At 42.8% G+C, this 14,203-nt stretch overlaps 1 protein-coding gene across 10 annotated transcripts in view; it reads right to left on the bottom strand.

Moving 5' to 3' along the window:
• Positions 1 to 14,203, bottom strand: part of Mok (MOK protein kinase) — a 49,856-nt gene that overhangs the window by 21,111 nt on the left and 14,542 nt on the right. Inside the window, exon 2 of one of the 10 annotated variants that reach the window (XM_071607519.1) lies at positions 13,926 to 14,023. The exons of 7 other annotated variants lie outside the window; for them this stretch is intronic. The gene's annotated coding sequence lies outside the window, so the exon portion shown is untranslated. Of the gene's footprint in view, positions 1 to 1,831; positions 1,874 to 12,695; positions 12,815 to 13,925; positions 14,024 to 14,203 lie in introns of those variants that run through there. 2 more of the 10 variants (XM_071607518.1, XM_071607520.1) reach the window with 2 other exon arrangements.

Below are 14,203 nucleotides of genomic sequence, written 5' to 3'. Positions count from 1 at the left end.
TGTGTGGTGGCTCGTGATTGTGTGCCCAGCCAGACTGCGGCATTTGTGCCCAGCCAGACTGCGGCAAATATCTTTATTTTATTTTTATGTGGTGCTGAGAATTGAACCCAGTGCCTCTCACATGCCAGGCAAGCGCTCTACCACTGAGCCACAGCCCAGCCCCTCCCTCCACCTCATATTTGATGAAGTCTGTCTTTTCTGCCATCTCCTCTACCTGGGGGGAACAGGTGTAGTCCTTGCAGGTGTCTCGCTGTGGGGTCGTCTTTGATTGCTCAGCCTGACACTGTTTCCATATCCAAATCACACCACTGTAAGTGCTAGGCCGTGACCAGCTGTCCCTGCTTTCCAGACACCCTTCCAGGGACGCACCTCCCATGGTGGGAGGGGATTCACACCCATCCAGTGACTTCATGCTCAAGGGACTTCCATCTCAGAGGCTCCGAAGGAACCAATTGTGGGGATATTCTTCTTTCCTACAATTGCTCAGCATCTTGTTTGGTTATTCAGGGAATAGTTATATCCAACAGCACATTACTATAGTTTAATTTTTTTTTTAATTCTGTTCTTTTTTTTTTTTTTTTGGTGGTGCTGGGGATTAAACCCAGGGTGTTGTAAATGCAAGGCAAGCACTCTACCAACTGAGCTATATCCCCAGCCTGTTCTTAAATAAAAGGGTTTGTTAAGCCCCTACAGACCTATACAGAAAAAGGATAAGGTCCTGCTACCTGGATAAGGTCCACACTACCAGCAGCAGGGCTAGGTCACAGCTGGGAAAGGTTCTGATTATACTTGGGTTTTTCTGATTGTGTTTTGTTTTTCATTTTAGTGCCTGGAACTGAACCCAGGGGTGCTTAACCACTGAACCACATCTCTGACACTTTTTTTTTAAATTTTTATTTTTTGTAGTTGTGTTTGGGGTGTGTGTGTGTGTGTGTGTGTGTGTGTGTGGTGCTGGGGATTAACCTCAGGGCCTTGTGCATACAAGGCAAGCACTCTACCAACTGAACTAAGATTCCCCAGCCCTTTTTTTGTAGTTGTAAATGGACAGGATGACTTTATTTGTTTCATTTTTATGTGGTGCTAAGGATCGATCCCAGTGCCTCACACATGCCAGGCAAGTGCTCTGCCCCTGAGCCCTAGCCCCAGCCCCTTCAGCGCTTTTTTTTAAACTTTGAGACAGCACCTTGTTAAGTTGTTGAGGCTGGTCTTGCGATCTTCCTGCCTCAGCCTCCCAAGTGGCTGGGATCACAGGCGTGTGTGACCACGTCCAGAATTTATTATATAGTTTTTAAATCAATGTGGCTCTTAAATCAGTTGCTCTCAAGCTAGCAACCACATGGGAGCCTGATACATAGGAACAGCCTGAAGAGAGACTAGTCTGAGTCTAAGAATATCTGTGACTAAGAGCTTTGGGCCTCTTCTTCATTACCTTCCCCTATTTCCTCCCTCACAGCCAGGACTGTAGTCAAAACACTAGCAACGTGCACCCAGGGCAAGACATAGTCCATAGTGCTGGAGCCAGTCCTGTGGGCGCTGGCTCTCGGAGGTCTGCTGTGAGCCTGCCACCATGCAGCTGGCAGTTCAACAGCTGAAACACCAGCATGGCCCTGGTGACGGTGACAGGGATTCTAGATGCACATACGGTAAGTAACAGTTTCAACACACATGAAGTAACTGACAGGTAAAGAAAGCTGGAGACGGAACACCCTCTCATATATTTGATACAATGATCTTTTAAAAAAAAAACAGAAACAGTAACTATACGGAAGCTCCTAAGAGCACTACTGACCACCTCCACCCGACATCATTCAGGGATGCACAGGGCACTCACCCAGACAGGAATGCGCTGCATCAGAGCCAAGTCTTGATAAACTCCAAAACTGAAAATGGACAGAACATGCTGGCTGGCCACGATGGAATTAAATTAGAAATCAGCCATCGTAAACTATCTAGAAAAGCCCCGAGTATTTGGGAATGAAACAACAGATTTCTAAAAATCCATGGGTAAGGAAGGAATCTCACGTGAAATTAGCATATCAAAAAGTAAAGCACAGCACATTGAAGTTTTGAGGACACTTAGAAGGATATTTGTGACTTTACATGTTTTATAATGAAGTGTTTACCTTAAGAAGGCAGAATAAATTAGGTGCAGTGACACACGCCTGTAATCCCAGCAGCTCAGGAGGCTGAGGCATGAAGATCACAAGTTCAAGGCCAGCCTCAGCAACTTAGTGAGGCCCTAAGCAACTTATCAAGATCCTATCTCAAAATAAATAAAAAGGGCTGGGGATGAGGCTCAGTAGTTAAGCATCCCTGGGTTCAATCCCCAATATCAAAAAAAAAAAAAAAAAAAGAAATGAATTCTTCCATAAACTGCTACAGATTTGACATAATCCCATTCAAAATCTCTGTAGTTTTTATTTTGTATGGAATTGACAAGCTGGTTCTAAAATATTTACAGAAATACAAAGGACTCAAAGTAGGCAAAACGTTTCCAAAAAGAAAAACTAAGCTGGAAGATAAATATTACCCAACTTCAAAACATACTGTTAAACTACATGAACCAAAACAGAAGGGGGAGCTGGGGTTGCAGTGGTAAAGCACCTGCCTAACATGTGTGAGGCCCTGGGTTCAATTCTCAGCGCCACATATAAATAAATAAATAAAGGTCCATAAAATACATACATGCATGCATGTATATATATATATATGTTTATGGGTGTGTGTGTGTGTGTATGAGGTAGCCCTGTGACCAGAGGCTACACAAAGCTTGGCTCCCCTCTCTGCTCTATTTTTATATATATATATATATATATATATATATATATATATATATATATATATATGCACATACACACACACACACATACATAAAACATATATATGACAAACCCTTCTTAAAAAAAAACAGTAGGGAGTTGAAATAAGGATAGTCAAAGTCAAAGAGATCCATGAAACAGAATGGAGTCCAGACAGACCTATACTTTTTTTTATGACACACTTTATTTTTAAAGATATCAACTAGTTCAGAATAAGATGGAAAGATTGTCACAGGAGAAGAAAAGTTTCTGAAGAAGAGTCTGAGGAGCTCCTGGAGAGAAAGGAACAACTCAGTTCCAGTAGGGTTTTTGACATCCGTGATGGAAAAGAATTTCAGCATGCACCAGCCAGAGACACAGGCAGAGGTTTATTTAGGAAAGCAGAGGCACGTTCAAGGGACAATGTGGTCCATCTCAAGACAAAAAGTTTTGAGGATAAAGCAAGGTATACACATTCAAAGGAGAATGTGGACCACCTTCAGAGGGAGAAACAGCCCAGACCCACACTTTTGTAGTCAACTGGCTTCTGACAAAGTAGCCTATGAGGAAAAGCAACATTTTTTTTTTTCTCTTTTAGAAACATCTTTAACAAATGATGCTGGAACAACTAGATATCCACTGGGGAAAAGATAATCCTTGACCTCTGTACCTTACAATATACACAAAAATTAATTGGAGATGGATCATGGACCTAATTGTAAAAGTTAAAGTTATATTTTTAGAAGAAAATATAGCATTGTCCCAGCCTGGGGATAATTAAAGATTTCTAAGACTGAGAACAGAAAACAAAAACCATAAAAAGGAGATAATTCCATACACTGGGTTTGACATAAAAAATTTCAGCATATCAGCCAAATGTGGTGGCCACACCTGTAATAACAGCTACTCTATGAGGCTGAGGCAGGAGGATCATAAGTTCAAAGACAGTCTTAGCAACTTAGCAAGACCCTGTCTCAAACTAAAAAATAAAAAGAGCTGGGGATAAGGCTCAGTGGTAGAGCATCCCTGGGTTCAATCAAAAAAAAAGGGCTGGGGCTGGGCTCAGTGGTAGAGCACTTGCTTTGCACGTGTGAGGCCCTGGGTTCCACCCTCAGCACCACATAAAAATAAATAAATAAATAAAGATATGTGTTCATCTACAACTAAAAAATATTGTTAAAAAAAAACCCCAGCACATCAAAAGATGCAAAGATAGTACAGACATTCCTTCCTCTTCCTTTTCTGCTCTCCTCCTACTCTCATGGCCTGCCCTGCCCTGCCCACAGTCACAGCTCCCTCCTCTTCCTGGCCCTCTCCCCTTCCTCCTCTTAGAATGAGAGAAATCATAGGGAAAATGGACCAGAAAATCAGACATGCAAAAACTAACCCAAAACGTAAATAACAACAGATTTACACACAGAACATACAAAGGACTCCTACAAACAACTCAATAAAAAGACACATACATAGCCCAATATTTAAAATAGGAAAAAAAAAGTCTGAACAGACACTTCAAAAAGGAAGGTACGTGAACAGCCAGAAGGCATGTGAATTGGTGGTCATCGTTGTTGGTCATTAGCAAGTGGAGGCCAAAATCTCTAAATGACAAGGCACAGTGGCCAACAGCTGACTTAGAAGGCTACCAACACCAGGGCTGGGCTAGGGCTCCTGGCAGAGCACTTGTCTAGCACCTATGAGGCCCTGGGTTCCACCCTCAGCTCCACATAAAAACAAACAAACAAAATAAAGGCATGCTGTCCATCTACGACTACCAAAAAAAATGTTTTTTTAATTAAAAAGGGGAAAAAAAAATGCTCCCAACACCAAATGCTGGCTGAGGATGTGAAGCATTTGGAACTTACTCTTTGCCGGCGGGAATCCAAAGCTACAATGACTTTGGAAAAGGCCTAGCCACAGTTTCTTATAAAGTTAATGTTTGCCCACCTTTGATCCAGTGATTGCATTTGTAAATAATTAAGTAGGAAAAAAGAAAATACATATCCAGAAGTCTTAGGACTTTCATGGCAGCTTTATTCACCGTTGGCCACAACAGAAAACAACCCCTCTGACAGAACAGATAAACTGTATGTAGTCACAGACTGGAACAAATATTACTCAGCATTAAAAAAGGGACAAACTTCTGCTGGACTCCATGGTGCATGCCTACAATCCCAGCAGCTTGGGAGGTCGCTGCAGGAGGGTCAGGAGTTCAAAGCCAGACTCAGCAAAAAAGCAAGGCGCTAAGTGACTCAGTGAGACCCTGTCTCTAAATAAAATACAAATAGGGCTGAGGAGTGGCTCAGGGGTCAAGTGCCCTGAGTTCAATCCCCAGTACCCACCCCCTGCAAAAAGAGGGACAAACCTGTTAAGATAGCCATGACAACTCTGCTGCGCCAATGGAACTGGGCATGAGAACACAGATGTGAGATTACACGTAGTCTGAGATTCTAGGAGGGAGTAAAGAAAACAGCCGAGGCCATCTGGGAAGGGAGTGGGAGACTGAAAAGAGATGGGAAGGAATTTTCTAGGGTGGGGCTGGGGCTGTGCTCAGTGGTGAGTGCTGGCCTAGCATGTGTTAGGCACTGGGTTTCACCCTCAGCACCACAGAAAAATAAACGAAATAAAGGTATTGTGTCCACCTACAACTAAAAATATTCAAAAAAGAAAGAAAGAAAGAAATTTTTTAGGGTGACATTAATCACATGGGAATGTCTATTTGCCAAAACTGTACAGGTAAGCTATTCGCCCTTTATATATGCAAGTTTACCTTAGAAAAAGGACAGTTGGGGCCAAGGGTACAGCCGATCAGCAAAGCAGTTCAGTGCTTGCTAAGCATGTGCCAGACGCTGGGTTTGATCCCCAGCAAAACCAACCAACCAACCAAACCAAATCTGTATAATGTTATGAATCTCATGCTTGTATCCCCCAAAATTCATATCAGGAAACCCTAACCCTTGTTGGGTGTTCCTGGGACAGGAGACTTAGGTATGAGGAGGTAGCCCTGTGACCTGAGGCTATAGAAGCTTGGCTCCCCTCTCTCCTCTCTGAGGGCACAAAAGATGACCCTGAGCAAATCTGTAAGCAGGCCCTCCCACCAGACACCAGATCTGCCAGCACCTTGATCTTGGACTTCCAGGCTCCAGAACTGTGAGAAACAAACATCTGCTATTTGATCCACCAGTCTGTGGTCCTTTATTTTAGCAGCCCAAAACACACTTGCTGGGAGCAAGGAGATTATTAGTAATTTTTTCAAAAAGCCCATCAACTTTAATTTCTGGTGGTGCAGAAATTAGAAGTCTCAGATGAGGGTGTTAAAATTTATAGACAAGAGCCAATTTAGAAAACGTTAAACTAGAAGGAAATTGGTTTAAAACCACATCAAAAAATTAAAAGGACTAAAATAATTCTAAAAACTAAGGCAGAATGCTTTTGAAAGACTTAAATTTAAAAGGATCTTTAAGGGGTATATATCCCCCAAAGATAAACTTAAAATAACCCTTTTTACACTAAACTTTTTAAATTTGGATTCATCAGGACTTAGTGCTGCGGAAAGGCATATGTATCCAAAAATGTACATAAGCCTAAGGTACTTTGGAAAGATATTCTAACAGGACAATGGAAAGGTCCTGACCCAGTGATTGTCTGGAGTCGGGGTTCTGTTTGTGTGTTTCCACAGGGAGAACAGCAGCCGATTTGGATTCCAGAGAGATTAACTAAAACAGTTTCTACAGATCGAAAAGAAGATGATTTGACTCAAAATCCATAACAGCTGATATCCAGAACTCCAGCTTGGCCATTTTTACATCTGTGACAGTGATTAACCAGGATGCTTTTTTCAATATCTATTTTATTATTGCATTTTTCCCACATCATAAAGTTCCATTTTATTTTTGAGCTCATACAAACCTAGGTTAATGTTTTTCTGATCAGTTTTATTTTTTGACTGTGGAGTTTTTAAACATTGCAATGGAGATTTCACCTAGGTAAAGCTACAAGGCCTTTACTATTTTCTTATGTGTTGTACGTTTGTGTGCACTCTTGTGTTTTGTGTTGTATGTCTGTATGTGCGTATGTCCATATTTCTTATATGAGGAGCGCTCATGAAAAAATGGATCCAAATTATTATTATTTTTTTTATTCACGTGATTTAAATGGTTTAATTTAAATTAGGTAAACAGCTGTTAAGGATTGTTTTTAAAGTAGGTTAACAGATCTGTTTGTTTACTTTCACCTTTCCTTTTCATCATATTTAATAATTCTGTTCAGGATAATGTCTCTTTAGCATCATTGCCAGAATTCCTATCTCCATCCCAGTGCCGGTGAAGACAGAGATAAAACCAAACTACAGCTTCTATGATAGCTATCACAGTAAACTGTATAAACTGATGCATCAATGAATATAACTCAACAAGTAATGCTCAATCAAGGAGTCAACTTACTTTGGGAGGAAATGGACATATTGATAGATTCCTCTGCTTTGAACTGCTTGCAGAACTTGCCTGGACTATGTAACTATCGTTTGGTGCAGCGAATTGTGGTAATGCTGGCATATCTTTGCTGATGGTGTCACCAGTGATGCAATTTTTCCCAAGGAGCCTTCAATTGGCTTGGTGTCATGGCATTTCTGTATCCTCCTCCCTTCTGCTAGTGATGGTCTAAAATTTGGGGGCCAATGGCTATATGCTGGACCGGTAGTCAGTGACGGGTATGATCCAATTGCAGTGGTATCAACCTAAGACAGGAGGCTGACGCCTAAAGGTCAGTTTTCCGATGACGGGTAAGAACCATATGTTGAATTGGACAACCTACCAGGCACGTCCTTAAGCCACATTGCTTGTTGTTTAATTAATCAGAAGGGGGGAGATGCTGGGAGCCATTAGCCAAGTTGGTATGACAATTTCCTTGCCAGCCTACCCCATGTTGCTTAGTGGAAGGACTCGTGGAAATAGGACATTTTGCAGTGACATTGCATAAGGTGACCTTGCTCAAGGACCAGGGCGGATCCGGGTTTAGGGTGGTTCCAGGTTTAAGGTTATTCCTGCTGGGAATAGGGCGTATCCTGCTGCCTGAGTTCCCCTTGAGTTCTCACGGGATTCAGACAGTATTTTTGGGGAGACGGAAGCCCAGTGGGGGTGGATTTGGGCAGAGAACATGGATTTCCCCTGAACGTGATTGTAGACGGCTGGTGTGAGTTCGGGAATAAAGAATTGCTGTTTGAATCTACAAGCTGTGTGGTGGCTCGTGATTTTGTGCCCAGCCAGACTGCGGCACACACTAAGGCATACATACTGACCAGGTAGGAGAAGAGGACTGTGCAGAGGCACAGACTAAATTAAAACAGCAGGGTTTCCGTCCTGCTGCTAGGTAGGGTTCATTACTCTTTACTTTGTATTTGTTTGAGATTTTCCATACTTTATTTTTAAGTAAGCAGAAAACCTATCTAAAGTAACTCATGAATTTCTTGCCTTTTTTCTATTTCTTCCTTACAAAGTAGCTTTTATGTTCCTAAAAGGAACATGGAGGCCACTTACTGAGTAGACCTGGGCGGAAGCTCCCGGCTGCACAGCGCCAAGCGGGTGGGGGACGAAGGCATGCTCTCTGATCCAAAACGTGGCCACATTGGCATCTTGCTTCCAGAGTCGAGGGTCGAAGTGAGATTAAATGGCATTGACACACAAGTCACCTGGTGCTGTTCCTGGCACCAGATGTCGGTGAGTCCCTGCCATGAGCTTCACTATTTTCGCTAGTATCATCTCTCTTCAATTTCCAAAATCATCTCCAAGCCCTTGGACCCTGCCTTACCTGCCAAGGAAGAGCTGGTTCATATGGCAAGCCTCGGGGCTGTTGCCTGCAGGCACCATGAGTGTGCCCCTGCATTATTTCACTAGACCCCACAACAACCTTAGGAGGTGGATGCCGTGTTGTCCCTCCTGTGTAAGGAAGGAAATGAGGGCACAGAAAAATGAAGAGCTGTGCAAGGTCACAAAACTAAAAGCCTACAAGCAGAGGGGCTTCTGGTTCTGCTTTTAAGTGGGAGCCTCTGCTGGCCAGGCTTAGCTCACTACTGAGCCTTCTGCTTCAGGGCATGGGGAGAGACCCCCAACAAGACCATGAGTAAGGGTCTTTTGTTTTTTTAATTTTTTTAAATATTTATTTCTTAGTTTTCGGCGGACACAACATCTTTGTTTGTATGTGGTGCTGAGGATCGAACCCGGACCGCACACATGCCAGGCAAGCGTGCTACCACTTGAGCCACATCCCCAGCCCAAGTAAGGGTCTTAAAAATATTTCTACAGGCAAAATACAGAGTAAAATCATTGCCAAAGGCAGCCTCTACTTAACTGGATACTTTTGGGGATTACAGGTGGGAGAAAATAGTGAAGACAACAAAGAGAAATGAGGAGGACTTGGTCTTCCTGCAGGCTAGAGCCCAGGAGCTAACCTCACCTCCGAGGAACATGGAGAAACAGTCTCCAGAGTTGCCAGGCCCTGCCCCAGACAGTACCAAGGTGTTCTTTGGTTGTCTTATTTTACTTGAACTTCATATTAGCAAAGATATTTGCAAAAGCCATCAATTTCTTTTTTTTAATATTTATTTTTTAGTTTTTTAGGTGGACACAATATCTTTATTTTATTTTTACGTGGTGCTGAGAATCGAACCCAGTGCCTCACGCATGCCAGGTGAACACACTACCACTTAAGCCACATCCCCAGCCCCAAAAGCCATCAATTTCAATTCCAACTCAAGTAGGAGGAAAGGAGTGGAAGTAAGGTTGGAGGGGTCAGGAGGCAGAGGCTTTGAATGCCAACATCATCCTGCATGAGTGACATGGTGTGATCTTCTTCTGCCAATGCTTCACCTTTCCCAAACCACCCAAGCAACTGTGCAAGATGACTTTGAGGACTCATTTAGACAATGAGAAGTAGAACAGAAACGGATGGCTAAGGGTACCCAAAATCAACTTTGAAATTGTTCTTTAAGTAAACAAGACAATTTATTTGTTAATGATGACAGAATACTACAGAAAGATACTCCCATGTAAAAGCCAGAAGTATTATTTTCATGTCTGAAAACAAAAACAAGGGCTAGAGTGTATGGCTTAGGGGTATGGCTTAGGGGTATGTTGCTTGCCTAGCAGGCAGGAAACCCTGGGTTCCACCCCCAGCACCACAAGAAACAAAGAAACAGCATTATACTTGGACCAGTATCAGTTACACTGGAACATCCAACAAACTACAAATTATTAGCAATCTCATCCTTAGAGATGAGACCAAAAGCAGAAGAAACTAACAATTCTTTTTCCCATATAAATCAGAATTAACAGCAACATTTTTAAGAAGAGACGTTCATGATCAATGAGTAGTACCAGATCTCCTATAGTTGTCTTATTTGTTGTTTTGCTATTTTGTGGTACTGGGGGTCTTTCCCATTGAGCTGCATCCCCAGTCCTTTTTTTTTTTTTTTTTGGATACTTATTTTTTAGTTTTAGGTGGACAAAATAGCTTTATTTTACATTTATGTGGTGCAGAGGATCGAACCCTTTCGGTGGACACAACATCTTTATTTTATTTTTATGTGGTGCTGAGGATCGAACCCAGCGCCCCTCGCATGCCAGGTGAGTGCGTTACTGCTTGAGCCACATCCCCAGCCCCGCCCCCAGTCCTTTAAATCTTTTATTTTGAAATAGGGTCTTGCTACTTGTCCAGGCTGGTCTCGAACTTGCAATCCTCCTGCCTCTGCCTCCTGAGTAACTGGTATAACTGGTGTGCACCACTGGGCCTGGCTTCTGTATTTATTTATTTATTTATGTTTTTGTCTGCTTGTTCTGTCTTATTTTTTACCTTTTGTGTTGAAATAATTTTAGACTTTCAGAAGAGGTGTAAAGATAATATGGAGTCTACCCAATTTGTATAACATTTATCAGAACTAAAAAACTGACACTGGTACAACTATTACTTAAACTTGAGGTCTCCCATGTTTTTCCACTAATGTCTTTTCTCTTCCAGGATCTAGGATGCCACCTGCAGTTAAGGTATCACATCCCCTGAGTCACCTCCAATCTGCAATAGTTCCTCAGTCTTTGTTTTTCACTGCCATGACAGCCTTGGGCTAGGAAGGTGTTTTGCGGAATGTCCCCAGTCTGGACTCCCCTGCTGTGCTCTCAGGGTTACACTGGGATTATGGCTTTGGGGAGCGAGCCCCGAGGTGGCACAGCCTGTCCATCCTGGTCCACTGTGTCCCTGTCTCACCACTGATGGTGACCTGGATCATTTAGCCACCGTGGGACCTGCCAGGTTTCTAACTGTAATGCCATTGTTTGTCCCTTCTATTCTTTAGAAGCAAATCACTAAGTCCAATCAACACTCAAGAGGAAGGAAGGAAGCCCTACTTCCTGGAGGAAGGGATACCAGACAATACGAGGATCTGTCAGAACTTCCACAGTAATTAATCAACACTAGCTAGTATTTATTATTGATGGCAATCAGAGTAGTTACAATTAATATCTGGAGGGCTGGGGTTGTGGCTCAGTGGTAGAGCGCTCACCTAGCACATGTGAGGCCCTGGGTTTGATCCTCAGCACCACATAAAAATAAATAAATAAAATGTATTAAAATATATTTTTTAAAAATTAATATTTGGAAAGTTTTTACCATAAAGAAATGACAAATGTTTGAGGAAACAGATATATTTAACCTGATTTAAACATTACATGATGTGCCAGGCGTGGTGTTATACATCTATAATCCCAGCGGCTCAGAAAGCTGAAGCAGGAGGATCACGAATTCAAAGCCTCAGCAACTTAGCGAGGCCCTGTCTCTAAATACAAAAAATGGGCTCATGATATAGCTCAATAGTTAAGTGCCCTGGGTTCAATCCCAAGTACCAAAAATAAATAAATAAATAAAAATTTTTAAAAATAAATTTAAAAAATTATACAATGTATACATGTATCAAAACATTACATGACACCCCATTAATATTTATAATTTCTATGTTTTGTGAATGAGCTTAAAAATAAATCAAATTTTAAAAATAAAGTATCTAGGAGGAAATATTTTAGGGCTATATAGAAATCCTATTTCTCTTCATAGTTTCACCCATTAATTTAGCATGCATCAGCCTGTAATAATTTAACATATAACAATAAACATGTAATAATGAACACATAATTATTTCTATAGTCAGAAATAACTTTTGAGTTTCCCCCAGAAATGATTTCTGACTGCAAAAATTATTACATGTGCATTCTAATGATGGTTCCCTATTTCCCTTATCCCCCTACATGTATTAAGTGAAATTCTTCTATGAGAAAGAATCATTTCTTCATCCCATTTATTTATTTTATGGGTATGCTCTCATAGGTACTTGAATAGAGATGGGAAGGAGAGCCAGGCACGGGCATGATGGGTTGGCACCACCAGCACTGTTTGCCAACAGCCCTAGAAGCATCAGCACCCAGTACTAGGACACTCAGTGTCCAGATCTTAGTTTCTAAATACCTTCCTCCAATGAAAGGAATCAGGGCTCCTTAGAGAAATGGCAGGTTCTAGGGCTGGAGCAAGGAAAGTATAAAAGGAGCACAGAAAGCCTCGTAGCACCAAAAAATACTAAAAGAAAGAAAAGAGGATAGGTCTTATCAAAAGAATGCTTCCCTTGGCCACAGCAGACCAACCGTGAGGGGATTCCTGTGTCCCAGGGTGGGATGGCTGGTAGGTTGGTCGGTTTATTTATTTATTTATTTTTGTAGTTGTGAATGGACAGCATGCCTTTTTATGTGGTGCTAAGGATCAAACCCAGTGCCTCACCCTGCTAGGCAAGTGCTCTGCCACTGAGCCACAGTCTCAGACCCATCCTAGGGTTTTTAAGACATATATAAAAAGCAAATCAGAACTCACAAAATGAAATCCAATGTCCAGTTCTCCTTGGGTTTGGACTACACAGCTTTGGCAGGTCCTAAGGCACATTAACAAATGCCTGTTGAAACTAAAACTCCGCACTGGGCCACGTGACTGAGTCTGTACATCCAAATAGCACAAAACACCAGCCACTGTGACACTTCATATTACAGACACTGAACTGAAGGCCCACTGTGAGGCTTTAAGAGGGTAGAAACTTAATCTGGCTATGGTGATTAGAGGTGGGTATTCGGGAGGTGACAGGATTAGCAAAGGTCTGCTCTCAGAACTCGCCAACCTTCTTCACCAGAAACCTTCCTAAAATGAGCTACACCTGTATTCCTCTTCCCATGGGCACCTGTGTGACCAAGTGTGGTCTCCTCACAGCACTGCTGTGAGTGCAAAACTCTGGGGCTCAGCATCCACCCACTGTGTTCGCTTACCTCTTCACCAAAATGACAGCAGCACACCTGTGGTCACCTTCAAGTTCTCTCTCCCTGAAACCCACAGTGAGAACCTGAAAGGATCCAGTCCTCAGTCCTTGGTTGGGGGGGGGGGGGGCAAGGTGCCACCCCTGCTGCTCAAAGTCCAGTGCTGGCTGCTGGGGGGGGGGGGCTCACAGGGTGCCTGCGGAGGAAGCTGCTCTCCGCTCTCTCCATGCAGGGTCGTCAGCATACCGTGCATCTAATTCTCTGTCTTTGGTAGTCTGAAGGTAAAGATGGACGGAATGGGGGGTTGGGGACAGAGAGTGTGGAATATGTAGAGGAAGAAGTCCCAGGAAAGGCAAAGCAGAAGACCTTGGCAGCAGCCGAGTCTTGGAAGTGGTAGGTGAACCACCACGTGGTCTGGGCGGTAAAGAGCCAGGGTTTGGCTTTGGTGAAAAGTGGATTCGAACCCAGAGGTGCAGAGCTAGTGACAAGGTCAGGGCACCTCTCCTCCTGTGCAAAGCAAGGATAACAGCTACCTGGATGAGATGTCATGAGGATGAAGTGCTACTGTCAACCCTCTCTAGTGAGATGAACTGGCAACACTCCTCTTCTGACCTGAGAAATGACTCTTCATACTTAGAGTGTGAAATCAAGGTCTATACCCCAAAACTCTCCGGAAGGCTGTGCATCAATACGGTGAAATAATTATGCTTTCAAAATTCTTTGGCTATTTAGAGACATAAATTACTGGCCTCAGACTTTTTATTGAAAAGTTTCATGTTACAATGAAGCCAGCACTCACTTCCTCGTTCAGACAGTTTCCTAATGGCATCCATTTCTGGCTTGTTGGTGTAGTGTATGTTGAGAAGCTGGCCAACTCTGAGACCATCAGAGTCTGCTCTGAAAGAAAAACCCAGGGTGGTCCTCCACAGGCGTGAGCACAAACCACAGTTCCCCCCCGGGGACGGGCAGCTGAGGTCACCCAGGAAAGAAGTTCCTCTATCCCTACCTGGAAATCATTCCTCATCATGTCCATGTGCTTCACAAGTAATTAAACTGCAAGCACCTCTAATGCAGGTC

The sequence above is a fragment of the Marmota flaviventris genome, chromosome 2 (genome assembly GCF_047511675.1).
Source record: "Marmota flaviventris isolate mMarFla1 chromosome 2, mMarFla1.hap1, whole genome shotgun sequence".
NCBI classification, from domain to species: Eukaryota; Metazoa; Chordata; class Mammalia; order Rodentia; family Sciuridae; genus Marmota; species Marmota flaviventris.
This window is presented reverse-complemented; position numbering and strand designations above follow the sequence as displayed.